The following is a 16,934-nucleotide window of genomic DNA, read 5'->3' as shown; positions in this document are numbered from 1 at the left end:
GATACAGTCAGAATCCCCCCCTCTCTCAGAGGCCTGGTCCAGTTGCAGCCAATGGGCCCCCAGCCCCATCCCTGAGACCTCAGGAAGTCCCAGTCCCTCCCACCGGCTGCAGAGGCAGGGGGGCTTTCGCGGGGGGCGAGGGGTGGAGAAAGAGAAGAGACAGCTTGGCAGGGGGACCGCTCAGAGCAGCCGCGGGGGGCGGGGGCCGAGGAAGGAGCGGGAAGCGCCGAGGCAGGCTGGCTGGCGAGTGCGGGCGGGGGCGTCTCGGCGGCGGCAGCGGAGGTGACAAGTTCTGCGGCCCTGCGGCAGCGCGGCCACTGACCTGTGTCCCCACGCAGGCGCCCTGTCGGTGCCTCCGGCGCTCCGTGGGTCCGCCCGGCCGCCTGCGGGCATCGGGCCCCAGGGGCGCGGGGCTAGGGCCCCAGCGGCCCGGGCCGGCCCCGGAGGCAGAAGCTACCCTCCCTCCAGAAAGTGCCGGCGGGCGGGCGAGGGGCCGTGCTGAGCTGCGAACGAGCGAGGCGGCCAATGGGCCGGGAGGAGGGGAGGAAGGAGCGCGCCGCGAGCGAGCGAGCGAGCGAACCCAGCGAGCGAAGCGAGCGAGTGAGGGACGGCAGGCAGTGAGGTCATCCTTTGAATCTAATTGTCTGAGTCAGGAGGAGATGTGGCACTTGATGCAGCGGGAGGGGAGGGGGAAGGGACCCTCCCGGCTCTGGGCAGGGGGGCCCTCGTCGAACTCAGAGGCAGCCGGTGCCTCCCGGACCCTACCCAGCACCAAGCTGCCTCAGGCCAACTCGGACAGACCCTTGACTGTCTCAGGACTGACCTCTGCTGCCAGGGGGAATCAGTAAACCCTGAAATGTAGGACTCAGTCCCACACCACCCCCAGAGAGTTGGCGACCTTCCTACTCTCTAGGGGTGATGAAGACCCCCTCCCAGGCCCAGGTCACCTCTCTGTATTTCTGAGAGTAATGGGAAGCCCAAACCCATGCTTCTGCCCTCTGAAGAGAAAGGGGGAACTTCAACCAGCCTTCTAAGTTATTCTGTTCCCCAAGTTACTTCTCAGTGGACATTTGGGGGAATCTAGACATTGAACCCCAGCTTCCTGTCCTCTGAGAATATTAGTGCAATGTCAGCCCGTCCTCCAGTTATTGCAGCATCAGGACCCCTACCTGACCCCATAGTCTTCCTATTCTTCATGCCCCACCTTTCAGGAAGGGCAGGAGCCCATCCAGACTCTTAGGGAACTGCCCAGAGAACCAAGCTGCTCATGTGGTGGTGGTGGTGGGAGGCGGCAGCTGGTCCCTGGGCCTGTCAGGTGTGTACACCCAGGCATGCAGCCATGAGCACATGCACACATGTGTACATACACACTGGGGGGGGGGGCACCAGGCAGCTGGGATGCTCACACCAAGGGCCACACACACCTCCCCTCACCCCCATGGGGGAGGGGTGATAAATATTTCAGGGGCTTTTAGCTCTGAAGGGGCTGAAGCTGAGGGAGGGAGGGGTATCCATGATGTCTGATTAATGGGGTTACAGGCTTGGATCAATCCGTCCGCCCGCTGCTCCCTCCTCCTCCCTCCTCCCTCCCTCTGCCTAATGCGCTTTATCAGGAGACGCTTTTCTGACTTGGCAGCGTCGGGTGTTTTAAATAGACCCATTTAGAGCAGGGGTTGGGGGAAAAAGGAAGGGGGGAAGGGAGACAGAGATTGAGACAGGCTGGGAGACAGAGACAAATCAGAAGAGAGACAAGCTCAGAAGAGAGAGACTGGGAGAAAGACAGAAGGAAATCCAGAGACACGGAGATAAGAGACAGGATGAGACTCCCACAGAGGCTGAAATGGGGGGGGGGGGAGTGATGCGAGGCCAAAGGAAAGCCAGGGATTGAGGAGCAGAAAGAAAAAAAGAGACAAGAGACAGAGAGAGGAAAGGAGCCACTGGCAGTGGGAGAAACCCAGAGAGAGGCTCTCTGCAAGGGCTGAGCGCTAGCCTGGGAGACAGCAGATATCTGTTATTTCCAAAAACAGTTTTTCATCCACTTTGTTAAATTAAAAAGCTGTTTTTAAAGTGGAGCTGGAGGTGCTGCTGGGGAGGGTGGACAGAACTGCCAAGTCCTCCTTCCAGCCTCCTCAGCCTTCACAGAAGCTGCTTCAGCCTTAACCCCCTGGGAAGGGGTTCTCCAGCTCCCCTGCCCTCTGAGATCCTCTGGGATCCCTGGGGACAGGGTCAGGGCACCTGAGCTACTGTTCATTGGCAGGAAGTTCTTCCTGCTGTCTGGCCTCAGTCCCTCCTGCTTCAGGGAGCCCATTCTCTTGCCTGACTACTAGCCTGCTCTTCTTCAGCCCCGGTTCCAGCTCCCTAAGGTGTTCCCAATTTAGGAAGAGGATTATGTATCCTCACAGCTCAGTAGCTCAATTTCCCAATAAGCCATCAGACTCCTCCCAGGTGTGCCCTGTATAAATATTTATTATCTATTATTGTGTAAATCTGAACTTCTTCTATCAGATGCCCCACTACATGTCCTTCAGTCCCTGGGAACAGTGTAGATGGAAGCTTAACTCTACAGCCCTCTGGAGCCTCCCTTCCTCCTCTTCAGAACCCCAGCCCCATTTTAAGTCTCTGTAATGGTCATGTTTCAGCCTGGGATACCCCATCTCATCCTGAACAACAGTCCAGCCCCAGTTCTGAAGAGTCAGTCCCACAACTCAGGCCGGGAAAATGGCCAGTCTGTTTGGGAGCTGAGATGAAAAGCACGGCTGGCCTTTGTGGGCCTCTGGCGGGTTTTGGACAATAGGCCCTTCCGTTCCGCTCCAGTGCCTCAATTCCTTGAACAACCCACCCCCGGGCTGCCAATCCAGGGGCCTTGCCTGGACTGAATGAAAGGCAAGGAGAGTCAGGCCCAGCCCTACAACCAGCCCCAGAAGATTTTGGACTTTCTGACCTCCCATACTATCTCCTCAAAACTCAGCTGCTTCCCCAGTCAAGCCAGAGAGATGCTTTGGGGGCAGAGAGGGAGCCTGACAATGAGATAGAAACATACTCCCATATCTGGAATCCAGTCCCCTCATGCAGAACCTACTTTTCTGACCTGGCTTTGCTCTGGCCTGTGTGACTATGGGTAAGTCTCTCCCCCTTTACAGACCTGTTATAAGAGCACGGAAAGCCTCAGGAGGAAGAAGACAGGGGAAGAGAAATAAAACATCTCAGGCCCTCCTTCACTCGTTTCCCCAGACCTATAGTTCCACCCGCATCTGCCTGATGGCCTAAGACTTACTGCCTCACCTGGATTCCCAGCACATACCTCTTCACCACTGGCTGCACACCGAACACATCAATGTCCTCTCCTCCCAACCAAACTCTTCCCGAGACTTCAGGGTGGATGATGTGGCAAGGCTGAATTCTAGAAAGCAAAGGGCACAAATCAGAAGTCTCATAGGAGCCACAGGACTTAGTCCAATTCAGAGCTTTTTCCATACTCATTACCCATTGTAAAAAGGGGAGACTGAGGCAGGCAGCAGAGAAGCATCTAGAAGAAGAAAAGTTGGGAGTAATCCAAACTCCATCTGGCACTCCTTGCTGACTTCAGGTTCTGAACCAGAGGGGCAAAGGGAAGGCAAGAAGCCAGTGGCTGATACCACAGACAGATACACACTCATAGTTACCCACAGACCATCCAAAATCTCCACACAACCAGTTCACAGACACAAGTACCTCCATATCACACGGATTCTCACATGCATACTTAACAGAGACAGAAGGCCACCAGCAGAGCATAAACACCCATCATCTTACCATCTTCTTCCTCTGCCTTATCACCACTCTGATTTACTGAGCATCTATATATTATGTGCCAGAAACTGTGTTAGGCACTTTATATACATTATCTCATTTAATTTTCTTGACTTTTCCATGAGGTAGATTCTAGTTCTATTCACATTTGACAGTTGAAAAAACTGATTTTCGGGTAGGTTAAGTAACGTGCGGAAGACCACATAGCTGATTAGTTCCAGAACACAGATCTGAGTCTTAGTTCCAAAGCCTTTCTGCTGTACTAGTTTGCCTCTGCAGATCTCTCTTACCTGCACAGTGCAATAATAATATAGTAATGGCTAACACTTGTTCAGAATCCAGACACCATGATAAGTACTTGACATACATTTTTGCACTGAATCATCAGAACAATCTTTGGAGGTAATCCTGTTGACATTTCACAAATGAGGAAACTGAGGCTCAGAGAACAAAAACACCTTGCTTGAAGTCACACAACTCATAGGTGGTAAGGGAGCTAGCTGGCCTTGTACTCAGTACTATCTTGAAAACCACTAATGCTTCTGTGGGTTCCAGTCACTTAACAAAGCCTTCCCCTTCTACAAGACCCCAGGAGATCCTCAGGGTCCAAATGCCCTTTTGCCCCAAAAACTAGTTCCAAAGGCATGATGAAATATCTAAACACATACTCATAGAAAGGGACTTCATGTCATCTAACACTGCCCAGAGATGCAGAGAAGCCACCAACTAGGGAGAGATGGCCAGAAACTAAAACAAGGTGTTAGAGACAGGCTGACTGGTGGTAACAGATACAGACACACCAAGAGAAAAGCCCAAAGTGAGGGAGGCAGAGAGGAAGACAGAGACAAAGAGACACACACCGAGCCAAACAATGACACAGACAGTGGAAAAAAAGACAATAGAGGGAGAGCAGGGCACAGACAGACATGAAAAACCACAGATCACACCAACATACACAGACCCAGAGACACATATAGAGCCTTCACAAGAAAAAAAACTGTGAAAGCAAACAAGTCTCAGGCCGTGTGTTGTGCGTTGGGGGGCAAGTATGCAGAGTCTATATCGCTACGTAGATTACACCAGCTGCTTCCAGCAATTTCATCTGATTAATAATAAATGCCCCATAATTACAGCCACTCCCCCAGTCCTTCTTCCTGTTTTTTGTCAGCTGCTGCCAGACTGGCCCCCAATGGACCCCATGGCCCCCTCCATCCTCACCTGCTGCCTTCTAGGAGGCTAAGAGAACATGAACTGATGGGGGAGGCCAGACTCCCAATCTGAGGGGGATTACCCATCTTTCAATCTTAGATTAATGCCTTCTGCCTTCAAGCATAAGGTCACCTCCCTTAGGTCTTACTCAGAACTCTCTCTCTACCCTTGGTATAACCTGTGACTCTTAATACAATCCAGCCTAGGGGCCCAGTCTGAGATGCAGAGAGCTGAACTCTGAACTCCCCTTACCCACTCTTTATCACCCACTGGCTGAAAGAAGTCTCCATTCATAAACTTCCCCTAGCCTTGGAACCCCACAGGCTGAAAGGAGGAAGGGACCAGGACAGGGATCCCCACCCTGTCATTACAACCCAGGCAGCCCCAGAGTATTTGCCCACTTGTGTGCCCTCACGCTCTGGACAGTTGGGGCCTCCACCTCGCATTCCTGAGCCACCCTCCCCACCCAGGTCCACCTCCTCCCAGGCTGCCCACCCTAACTCTCCAAGGCAGCTCTATCAGAATCAGCTGCGGGTTTGTGCTGATCTGTTTCTAATCGCTGGGGCCTGGTTCACGCTTGCCCCCCCCAATATTGATTCCATTATTTGGAGAGTCATTGACGTCAGGGGCCTGGATGGGTGCCAAAACCGCCTTTTCTCTGGGCCAGGGCCCAGCCCCCAGCCCCTCAGCCCCGCCAGCCCACGATTTCACGGAGGGGTCCAGAAAGGTCAGCTCACCGATCAAGATCACATGGCATCTGCCTTCAGAGGCTGGGCTCTTTTTACCTTTTTGGGACCACTGTGCAGCTCCCTTTTCCTGCAGAGAGGGGCTACACAGAAGCCTGGGAGTGAGCAGTCAGGTGGGGGGCCTATAATTAAGGGGTATACAAGAACCTCATTGGGACTTAGCCTTCAGTGAAGGGCTTTTAGAAGGTAGGCAGTGGTTCAGAAAAGTCTAGTTGGGGCAGATTTTTTTCTTTGCCACACACTTACTTTGGAACATCCTGAAACTGGACTTGAAATGGATATTATTGACCACTTGATTTTTATATCTGATATCAGGTGTATCTCCTGATACAGCTCAGAAGGAAATTCTCTGTAGTGTGGGATAACAGATTACCCTAAATGTTGCCATGATTTGACTAACTGGCACCACTAATTTTATAAATCTTTGTTTTACATAAAACAAAGGTCCTGTCTCCTGGGCATCTCCTGCCCATGCTGCCTCAGTCTCCCCACATTCTCCAAGTCTCTTCTGGCTCTGTGTCTGTCTGATCAAGATGCAGCCGCTGCTACACCAGCCAACACTGGCAACTCCTAGGCTCTGGTTGGACAGAGAGTATTTTTAGGATCCGAACCCTGCGTTCTCAGACTGCCATTAATAACCAATACAGACAGTCTGTGGTGCCCACAACAGCTTAACAACCTCAAAGCCCAGCCTCAGAGGCTCAGAGATGGGGTCCATTGCCTTGGCTAGAGTCCAAGAAACCCAGACCTAGAGAAAGGGACATGCTCACAACCCGGGGAGAGAAGGGCTTTCCTGCTTTCTGAGAAAGCCTGAAGCTGGGGAGAGAACAGAAATAACCTCCAACTTCTGCCACAAAATCAGGGTCATTGTCCTGTTCCAGTCTAGACCTTTTAAAGGAAGAAGCAGTGTTCTTTGCTTCCCTTCCCTAAGTACAGGGAAGTCCTTCCTTTAGTCTAGCCTGCAAATTACTCTGGTCCTTTGACCAAATAGAGGTATACAACAGAGGTTATTGGATCTCAAGCCACAAACCCCAGGGAGTGACCTCTCCCTGTGGTTAATTAACTGGCACCACTAATTTTATAAATCTTTTTTCCATATAAAACAAAAATCCTGTCTCCTGTGCATCTCTTGCTCATACTGCTTCAGTTTCCCCACACTCTCCCAGTCTCTCCTGTCCTACTCAATGATTCATTCCTCAACATTTATTGAGCACCTAATCCCTCACAGGCACTATGCTGGGAATTGGGGTTACAGTTCTAACCATGAGGAGCACTCAGTCTAGTGGGAGAGAAAAAGATGTATTGTTTAATCAACACAGCCCTCCTACTGTGTACCAGGTCTGTGCCAGGGGCAGGATACCATGGGGATCAAAGCAGACCCAGTTCCTGTGTTCCACAGAGCCATGGGCAACTACTATGCACCCTTTCTGAGTGTTGTAAGGGGAAAGTATAGTGTACGGTGAGGCATACTGACTGCCCAGGTCTGGAAAAACCAATCTTCCTACAGGATTGATGATCCATCAGTCCATTCCTAAACCCCAGGACCAGCCCTTGCGCTGACCAGAGTCACAATCTAACTTCAGTTCCTTCCACTATAGGTCTGGTCTCAGCTTCTGGAAACTGGTTCCCCACAGTGGCAGGGTCTAACTCTGTCCTCACACCTGCCCCAGCTCCTCCTTCCACCTCCGGCCCCCTCCCCACAGCTTCTGGCTCTGGTGACCCCCAATCCAGTATGACTCTGTTCTTTGGGGGGCTCTCTGCTCTCTGGGGGGACTCTCTGCCCTCTGCAGAGGCAAAGGGGGCTGATGACCTCAGTGCTCTTAGCCTACAGAGACCACTTGCCTTCCCAGCTCCTCTCCACAGGAAGCCAGGAGCCCTGGTGGGTGTGGTCACCCAGGGTCACAAGCGTTTACACAGCTGATGTCCCATAGCCTGTCTGGAAGAGGGGTCAGCTCTCTCTTCTGAGCCTCCTTGCTCTCTGGGACCCCCCCCCAAACCAGGCACACATGGTCCCCCCCCAACCCATCTGCATTTCAAAGAAAATCCACTCCATATGTTTCTGATTCATTTACACTTCAACTCGCCATGGGGGGACAGAGAGCAGGGCGCCTTGCCTCCAAGACCCCACCCCCATAGGGGGGCTGGAGAGCATGTGTCCCCTTCAGGGACAGGAAGCACTTACAGCCAAGTCATCTGAGCCTGAGAGCCTGGTCCTGACTTCCTGGGTTCCCATGGGTTGATAGTGCACCTCAGGCACCCCACCCACTGGCCCCATAGTAGGAGGGCATGTAAAGCCCAGGCAGTGTCTCCAAGGCAGGTGGAGTCTAGGATTGGTTGCAACCTAACCCAACACAATCCTACCCCATCCCCAGAGCTATGGTTCTTTTGAGGAGTGGGGAACCCTAGACATTCCCTGGAGACAGGACAAGCTGCTTAACAGGCACTCCAGGAGACATTGTGAGCTATAACATAACTTGGCCCCTACCCCTCTCCAGCCAGGGCAGAAAAAAGAAAGATGGGTTCCAATCTAGTCTCTTCCTCCAGTTACCTTCTCAGTGTCTACCACTTCCCTTAGAATCAGAGATTCGCCTGACCAGACGGTGGCGCAGTGGATAAAGCGTCGGACTGGGTTGCAGAGGACCCAGGTTCGAGACCCTGAGGTCGCCAGCTTGAGCGCGGGCTCATCTGGTTTGAGCACAGCTTCACCAGTTTGGACCCAAGGTCACTGGCTTGAGCAAGGGGTTACTCAGTCTGCTGAAGGCCCATGATCAAGGCACATATGGGAAAGCAATCAATGAACAACTAAGGTGTCGCAATGTGCAACGAAAAACTAATGATTGATGCTTCTCATCTCTCCATTCCTGTCTGTCTGTCCCTGTCTATCCCTCTCTCTGACTCTCTCTGTTAAAAAAAAAAAAAAAGCCCTGGCCGGTTGGCTCAGCGGTAGAGCGTCGGCCTGGCGTGCGGGGGACCCGGGTTCGATTCCCGGCCAGGGCACATGGGAGAAGCGCCCATTTGCTTCTCCACCCCCCACCCCCTCCTTCCTCTCTGTCTCTCTCTTCCCCTCCCGCAGCCAAGGCTCCATTGGAGCAAAGATGGCCCGGGCGCTGGGGATGGCTCCTTGGCCTCTGCCCCAGGCGCTAGAGTGGCTCTGGTCGTGGCAGAGCGACGCCCCGGAGGGGCAGAGCATCGCCCCCTGGTGAGCAGAGCGTCCGTCGCCCCTGGTGGGCGTGCCGGGTGGATCCCGGTCGGGCGCATGCGGGAGTCTGTCTGACTGTCTCTCCCCGTTTCCAGCTTCAGAAAAATACAAAAAAAAAAATAATAATAATAATAATAATAATAATAATCAGAGATTCAACACCCTGAAAGGGTCAAAGAAGCCAGAGGTCTACCACCTCACCTCTCCCATTGTAAAGATGACTGGGATGGAAGAGATGGCTTGGGAGGACTTGAGTCTCCATTTTTTTTTTTTTTTCATGTTTCCGAAGCTGGAAACGGGGAGGCAGTCAGACAGACTCCCGCATGCGCCCGACCGGGATCCACCTGGCATGCCCACCAGGGGGCGATGCTTTGCCCCTCTGGGGCGTCGCTCTGTTGCAACCAGAGTCATTCTAGCGCCTGAGGCAGAGGCCACAGAGCCATCCCCAGTGCCCGGGCCATCTTTGCTCCAATGGAGCCTCGCTGCGGGAGGGGAAGAGAGAGACAGAGAGGAAGGAGAGGGGGAGGGGTGGAGAAGCAAATGGGCGCCTCTCCTATGTGCCCTGGCTGGGAGTCGAACCCGGGACTCCTGCACGCCAGGCCGACGCTCTACCGCTGAGCCAACCGGCCAGGGCCGGGAGGACTTGAGTCTTATTCCCCCACACCTGACCCTCTCTACCACAGAAGGAATTGACCAAAACTATTTAAGGGGAATGTGAATGAACAAGGCACATAGGAGATTCTAAGGGTACATATCCCTGTACCAAAAAGCTACTCAGACCTTCCTTCCAAGAGCTTAGTCTCTTTACTTCCTTGGGGAAGTAAAGGCAGAAATGTTTAACTGGGTCAGTGTTTACCACCACCCTCTCCATCAGCCCATTATCCAAGTGAGCGATTTGACCACACATGTATCCCCTCCCCGCCCCACTGACCTTTCGACCTTTTGAGGGGACAGATCTTGAAGCAGTCTCTATTCCTCAACCCAATTGCCCTGATATATACCAAAACCAAAAGAAAGCATGAACTTATTTGAATATGAGTTCTAAATTCCACTTAATACCAGTGTAATACCACAATCCTAGTGTGCATTTGGATGTTTGAGCCCCAGGATAAAAGTGTTATGATGTGATTCTAAGTGTGAACCCCAAGGTCCCCATGTGAATATGAAAGACTCAAGATGAAAGCAATGAGTCTGAGTGTGAGCACGAGGGCCCTAAGCAAGTCTGAGTATAAGCCCCCAGATGGAAGGGTGAGTTTAATGTAATTGCCAGGGATATCAAATTGAGTGTGAACTTCAAGATGGAAGTATAGGTTTGATTGTGAACCCAGGTCCCACTGTGCATCTGACTGTAAGCCCCAGGACTAAAGTGTGAGTCCCAGGATTCCCACATGAGTCAGTAGAAATAAGCATCAGAGTCCTAGAGTAAGTGTGAATGTGAGCCCCTAGACTTAAAGGCATTCTGAATGTGAGTACTGGGGTTCATTTGTAAGTCTGAGTGTGAATATTGGGTCCCTAAGTGATCCCAGGGTGGAAGTGAGAATCTTGCGTGTGATCACTAGAGTTCTAGTTTGAGCCTGAATGTGAGCTCCAAGATGAAAGTGTGAGTCTACAAACCCATGTCCTATGTGAGTCCTCGAATTCAAATGTGAGAGGTCCAAGTTCCCCATGTGAGTCTGAATGTGCCCCCTAGTCTTAATGTGACACTATGAGCCACAGGATGTAAGCGTAAATGCAGTAAACTCCAGGGTCTTAGTGTGAGTCCAATTGTGAGCCCTAGGACCCCAGTGAGATTCTGAGGTTTCAATGTAAGTCTTTTTCTTTCTTTCTTTCTTTCTTTTTTACAGAGACATAGGGAGAGTCAGAGAGAGGGATAGACAGGGACAGACAGACAGGAACGGAGAGAGATGAGAAGCATCAATCATCAGTTTTTCGTTGTGACACCTTAGTTGTTCATTGATTGCTTTCTCATATGTGCCTTGACCGCGGGCCTTCAGCAGACTGAGTAACCCCTTGCTCGAGCCAGCGACCTTGGGTCCAAGCTGGTGAGCTTTGCTCAAACCAGATGAACCCGCGCTCAAGCTGGCAATCTCGGGGTCTCGAACCTGGGTCCTCCGCATCCCAGTCCAACGCTCTATCCACTGTGCCTGGTCAGGCTCAATGGAAGTCTTAACCAAGTCAGGATAGTCACATGAATCTAAGTATGAGCCTAGACTCCCAGTGTGATTCTGAGTATAAACTCTAGGACTGAGGTGTATAGCTGGGAATGAGCACCAGAATGTAAGTGTGAATCTGAGTGTGAGTTCCATTATCCTGATATAATTCTGAGTATGCATACATATGAATTTAAGTGTCCCAGTGTGAATCTGAGTATGAATTCAAGAAGTCTTGAATGTGAACTTTAAATCCCTAGTCTTTGTATAAGGCTAGGGTTCCTGGTGGAGTATTAGCCCTGATGGAGTGTGAACCTTAGTTCCACATCACCATTCCTGACCAGGAGCTCCAAGAACCAGTCCAGAGGATTTGTATGGGTTTTAAAAGTGGAGACAGAAAGGAATAGTTTTTTGAGACACACAGGACCCTCCATCCCCAGTCCAGGCAAGCCCTACAGCCATAGGACTATCCAATTGTTGAAGTCCCATCCCCATATATGCTAAAGTACACTATCACACCCAGAATTAGATACACAAAAATATACTAAGTGTTTCAGAGCCCCTGGACATACAGCAATTATAGATGCACAAACACACCCAGCATTTCAGAATCCCACCATTTCATTGATTACAGCCACACAAACACCCCCAGTGACACAGACACAATTATACCAAGTATCACAGGCAAAACAACTAATGTTACAGACACACTCCTAAAGAGGCATGCAGACACACACCCAGTGTTGCAGACAAGCTGCCAGCCACACAGACACACACAGACGCTTCTCAAAGAGAGACTAGACGGAAAGAGAAAGAAAATCCTGAATTTTCAACAAGGCGTGAAATAGTCCTGCCTGCCTGAAGCTACTGAAGGGGGGCGGGGGGCAAGGGAGCGGGCCGCGTGAGAGCTAGACGCAGGAGGAGAAGCTCTGGAGAGGAGAGGAACCGAGGAGGAGAGCTGTCCGTCTGGTGACCTCCCCGCGGCCCAGCCCCCATGCACAAGAGATACACTACTCCGAACAACACAGGGACACCCAGGCCGGCTTCCACAGAGCCGCACTGGAGGAGACACACACGGGCAGACTCACAAAGAACCGGTAATACACCATAAGCGGACTCACACGGATACGCAACACTGGAGGACTTACAAAGAAACACTGGAGGAGACCTACTACGTGGAGACAGATCTAGGCATACGCATGAGGGAACCACAGACAGGCTCACGCTCGCTCACACACACACGGATTCACACGGACACACAGACACTGGCAGACGCGTCCGTTCACACCCCTGGGCGCTTTGAAGTACAGATTTCTGCGGGAGAAGGAAGCTGCCTCCGAGCGCGCGGGGGTCACTGCAACCCCCGCTCCGGAATTTTCCCAGACCCCGCGCGCGCTGCTGAGGGGTGAGGGAGAACAGGGACTCTAGGGCAATCAGCCCCGGCCACCACCCGCAAGCCGATCGTCCGCCCCCACTACCACCACGCCCAACCCCCGCCTCCCCGGTTTGCCCCGACTTGGATGGGGGGGAGGGGGCTATTCTCCTGTGCCCTGGCCCCGAGTTTGCGGGCAAAGTTTCCTGTGAACTTTCCTGTCCCACCCCCCGCCCGTTTGCGGGGCCACACGTGCCCCCCCTCTTCCCGTGCGCACGAGGGCTGCGGGTCTGTCGGTCAGTGGGAAGGTTTGAGGGTCCAGCAGCGCTCGATCCGTCGCGGGGTACTCACCGCGCCCTCGGACCGCCGGGGCTCCGCGCCTCGTCCTTCTGTCGCCTCGGGCAGGGAGATAGGCAGGGAGCTAGGGGCTAGCACCGTTGCCGGATCCTGCCGCCGAGCCCTGCGCCGCGCGAGCTGGAGCTGGAGCCGCCGCCGCCGCCGCCACCGCCGCCGCCGCTGCCGCCCGCTCTGCACCGGCTCCTCGGCGCTCGGCGGCTTTAACCCCCCCATCCTCCTCCCTCCTTCGCGCGCTCCCTCCCTCCTTCCCTCGCCCATGTGACCGCGGGCGCCCGCTCGGCCGCGCGCACCCTCGCTCCCCTCCCCCTCCCGCCTTGTCTCCCGGTGCCTCCGCGGCCGCGCGCCACGACCCCCTCCTGGCCACGGCACCCGCGCGCCAACGCCTTGGCCCGCTCCCGCGTCTGACACACGCAGCCCTCTCGCGCGGGCACACTCACCCTGCGCGCAGGCCTGTGAGCCACCCCTCCCCAGTCGCCTCGAGCTGGGATGCGCCCCCCCCCCCCCAGCCGCTGACACACTATTTGCCCGCACGGGCACTCATGGCCCCCTCACATTCGCTCTTTCTCGGGAACGCCCTCAGAACGGCTGTGATCCCCGCGCTTCACGCGCAGCCCCGACCACGGGTCTCAAAGACGCGCGCGCGCACATACCCACACCCACTCCACCGGATCCCCTAAGGCCGCTGGGCGCGCACCCATCCCCCGGGGTCGCTCATTCGCACTCACTCTCTCACTCAGCCTTGGCCAGGTTTCTGCTGCGCACACTCCCGTACGTTCAGGGCCCGGCTGCCTTGTATCGACACCCTGGCACACCCCAGGCCAACTCTAGGGGCCCTCCCGCCAGCATCTCCATAAGAGGAGTGTGAGCCAGAGTGCCCAGACCCCACTTTGAGCAGAGGAGGCCAGCCGTCTCCGCCCCTCCCCTATTCCTACCGCCCCCAGAAATACACACACACCCATCGCGTGGCAGGAAGGGGGCTTCACGCTCCTGGGATTCGGAATGGACTAGATCGGGGGCCCAGGTCTTCGCCTCCCACCAAACCTCCGGTGACACCAGCACAACTACCTTCTCCTTCCTCGTCCCCGGGACACATGGCCTGGGAAGAAACCTTCACTGGTGTTAAGGGAGTAGGGAGGGTCCTCCTTCTATGTTTGGACGGCACGCGCGAGTTTGACACCGGAGGTCGAAGCTTGGACCTTTTAAGGGCGGTGTGCTCACTTCACAAGCCCCCGCACCTCGGGTCTGGCTACAACATAGGGGGGATTAAGGTTAGACAACCGATCAACTTCTGAGGACACGCGAGAACGCAACAGTGAATGCCAGAGGCGAAGTACAAGTGGTCCACTCCCATCTCCACCCCACGAATTTTTCACCTGACCTTTGACCCATAATCCCTGTGCCTTGCACCTCCAGGGAGCTGCTCCACGGCTGGAGGCGGGAGAGGAGAAGGAAATATCTCACTGTTTCCTCACGCCCTTCCCCAGCAGGCTGCCCAGAGCGCCCGGGCCCTTTCCCAATAAATGCCTCAGGGACTCCCATTACGGAGGAAAAACCTTCCCGCCACAGTCCGGGCTTTTCACTTTCACTTCCGTGGCTGCAGAATCCCCTCAGTGCAACCAGCAGGGGTGAGCGGGGCTGAGACTCAGAGAGGGCCGGCTGGGGGACACACAGCAAAATAGTGGCTCCCAGCTGAAACCAGCCCACCCCTACCCACTGTAGGTGTCCCCTATCTGGCCTCTCTGGGCCCCCCACCTTCAGGTCCCTGGGCCGCAGACTGTGAGGAGATGGTGGATACCAGGAAGGAGCGGGGATCGGGGGCAACAGAATCTTTGGGGGGAGGGGTCAGAAACTGACCCTTCCCCTGTACCGAAACTGGGCCTGGGCGTCATTGGGTACTCAAGGGGCCGCCCCTCTTCTGGAGGGAGAGCAGGAGTCGAGATCGGCGGGTCGCGAGTGGGCTGACTTGACCTCGGGATCCTCCAATGTCTGAGGCTCAGCCTCTTTCTGCCAGGTTGAGAGCAGTAGCGAGTTCCTTCTACTAGATCAACGTCTCCGCCTAGGGACGCGGGGGTTGCCGTCGGCAATGCCTAAACTCTCGGGTGCCGGGGCAACCGGGGACTGGGAACCAGACATATAGATGTGTCAGAGAGCTAGCAAGGACTAGAGGCGCACGTCGGACGCGATCCCGACATCTTTCCAGCTGCAGTTCCTCCCGGCGTAGCACCCAGCTGCCGCCGCGCACGCTTTCCCGGGGCCGCAGCGACATCTGGCGGATGATGGGGGACGCGCGTTCGCCCTTTGGTTGTGGCTTCTGCACAGAGGCAGCGCTCGCCTAGCAAACAGCCAGGTTACGGGCCCCCTCTCACTCCGGCCACCAGCGCCTGGCCCAGAACCGATTCTCCTCCCACCTGAGCTTGGCAACAGATTACTTGTGAATTTCTGCTCCTGCCGCTTGTAATGCCTTATCTACATACGAGCTTCGGAGCTTTCTAAGCCTACGTGTTGAATCCTCCCGAACCTCACTGAGGGCAAAGCCAGGCTTCTTAGAAGGGGCTTAAAAGCCCTTGCAGGCGTCCCCAAACTACGGCCCGCAGGCTGCATGCGGCCCCCTGAGGCCATTTATCCAGCCCCCCACCGCACTTCCGGAAGGGGCATCTCTTTCATTGGTGGTCAGTGAGAGGAGCACTGTATGTGGCGGCCCTCCAACGGTCTGAGGGACAGTGAACTGGCTCCTTGTGTAAAAAGTTTGGGGACCCCTGCTAGGATCTGATCCTGTCTCCTTTCCAGTTTTATTAGGCGCCCCTATCCCAGGCCTCCCCAGTTGCACCAGCCCCCTTCTCTCCTGGTGCATTTATCCTTAAGCTAAATGCCAGTTCACTGACACCCCACCCCCAGTCCCTCCTCATCTTCACTATGCCTCTCCCATAAGGGGCAGCGGGAAATAATGCCCCCAGTTCGGAGTTCTAGTGCCCTGAAAGTGATGGGAATCCCAAATTTAATAATCCTAGAAGGCCTAAAATTGGGGAAAGTTCTTGACTTTGAGTCCCTGGAGTTTCATACCCACCATTAAAGAGGGCTCTGTGGAAGGACTTTTGGCTCCACCTTGGCAGGTGGAGGACCTAAACTTGGACCACCTCTCACCCCCCTACTTCCTCAGGAGTCAACTATGCCATCCTTGCTACCTTTAGGTAGCAAGGACCCTTCCCTGTTCCTGTTGATGTGTGTCCTCAGGAAGGAGAGCCCCTGCCCCATGCCCCACCTCCTCCCATGGTCTACCTTTTCCAGTGCTGCTTCGGAAAAGGTGCTTATTTCTAACCTGCTATACCATCAGAAAGTTCCTCCATGGGGCGCATACCTGCTACCCAGTCACAAACACTCACACACAGGCTCTGTGTCTCTCATACAAATGTCAAACTCATCATCATGTAAAGTCACACACCCAGTTTCAAAGAGTCAACTGCCTATATTTAACCTCGATGTGGCACTCTAGGAGTCAGGGTCTTCCGCTTGAGACTGGGAACTACAGGTCCCAGAAGAGACGAACTCCCAAATTGCACGCTTATACACAATACCTACACATAGACAGTCACACAGCAATGTACTCAGTCACACTGCATGTCACACAGCCTCACATGCAGAGTCACACACTTTTAATCACACAAAGTCCCACACCGGGGTTTGGCCGAACGGCTGGCTCCGGGAGGTGGTTATGTAACGCCCTCACAGCCCCCCCTCGCTCCTCCTCAACACCACCCCCCTGCTTCCTCACGCAGTGCCAGCGCCTGGGGCGGCTTGGCCGAGGCCCGGGAACAGCTCGGCCTCGCGGAGGCTCCAGGCGCCGAGAAACCCGATCCTGACACAGCCTTAGGCCGAGCAAGGGAGGGGGGCCAAGAGCACCCCCACACACAAACACACACACTCAGGGTCCAGCCCAGTCCCCCTGGGATGACTCACTTCCCATCCTTAGACACCTCCCAGCACCATCCTGGGACAGCACCTATGGACCACTCACAACACCCCCCTCCAGCAGTACCCATTCTGGAATCCTATCATCTGGACATCATCCTAAGTGTGCCCTGACCTTCCCACCTTTGGCACCAGAAAACAGCAAG

At 54.4% G+C, this 16,934-nt stretch overlaps 1 protein-coding gene across 2 annotated transcripts in view; it reads right to left on the bottom strand.

Annotated features, from left to right (window-relative positions):
• Positions 1 to 13,006, bottom strand: part of CNTFR (ciliary neurotrophic factor receptor) — a 42,895-nt gene extending 29,889 nt beyond the window's left edge. Inside the window, exons 1-2 of one of the 2 annotated variants that reach the window (XM_066256879.1) lie at positions 12,817 to 13,006; positions 3,302 to 3,400 (exon numbers count right to left, since the gene is read on the bottom strand). The gene's annotated coding sequence lies outside the window, so the exon portion shown is untranslated. Of the gene's footprint in view, positions 1 to 322; positions 558 to 3,301; positions 3,401 to 12,816 lie in introns of those variants that run through there. The other variant, XM_066256880.1, reaches the window with a different exon arrangement.
• Between the last annotated feature and the right edge of the window lie 3,928 nt (positions 13,007 to 16,934).

The sequence above is a fragment of the Saccopteryx bilineata genome, chromosome 2 (genome assembly GCF_036850765.1).
Source record: "Saccopteryx bilineata isolate mSacBil1 chromosome 2, mSacBil1_pri_phased_curated, whole genome shotgun sequence".
NCBI lineage: Eukaryota > Metazoa > Chordata > Mammalia > Chiroptera > Emballonuridae > Saccopteryx > Saccopteryx bilineata.
This window is presented reverse-complemented; position numbering and strand designations above follow the sequence as displayed.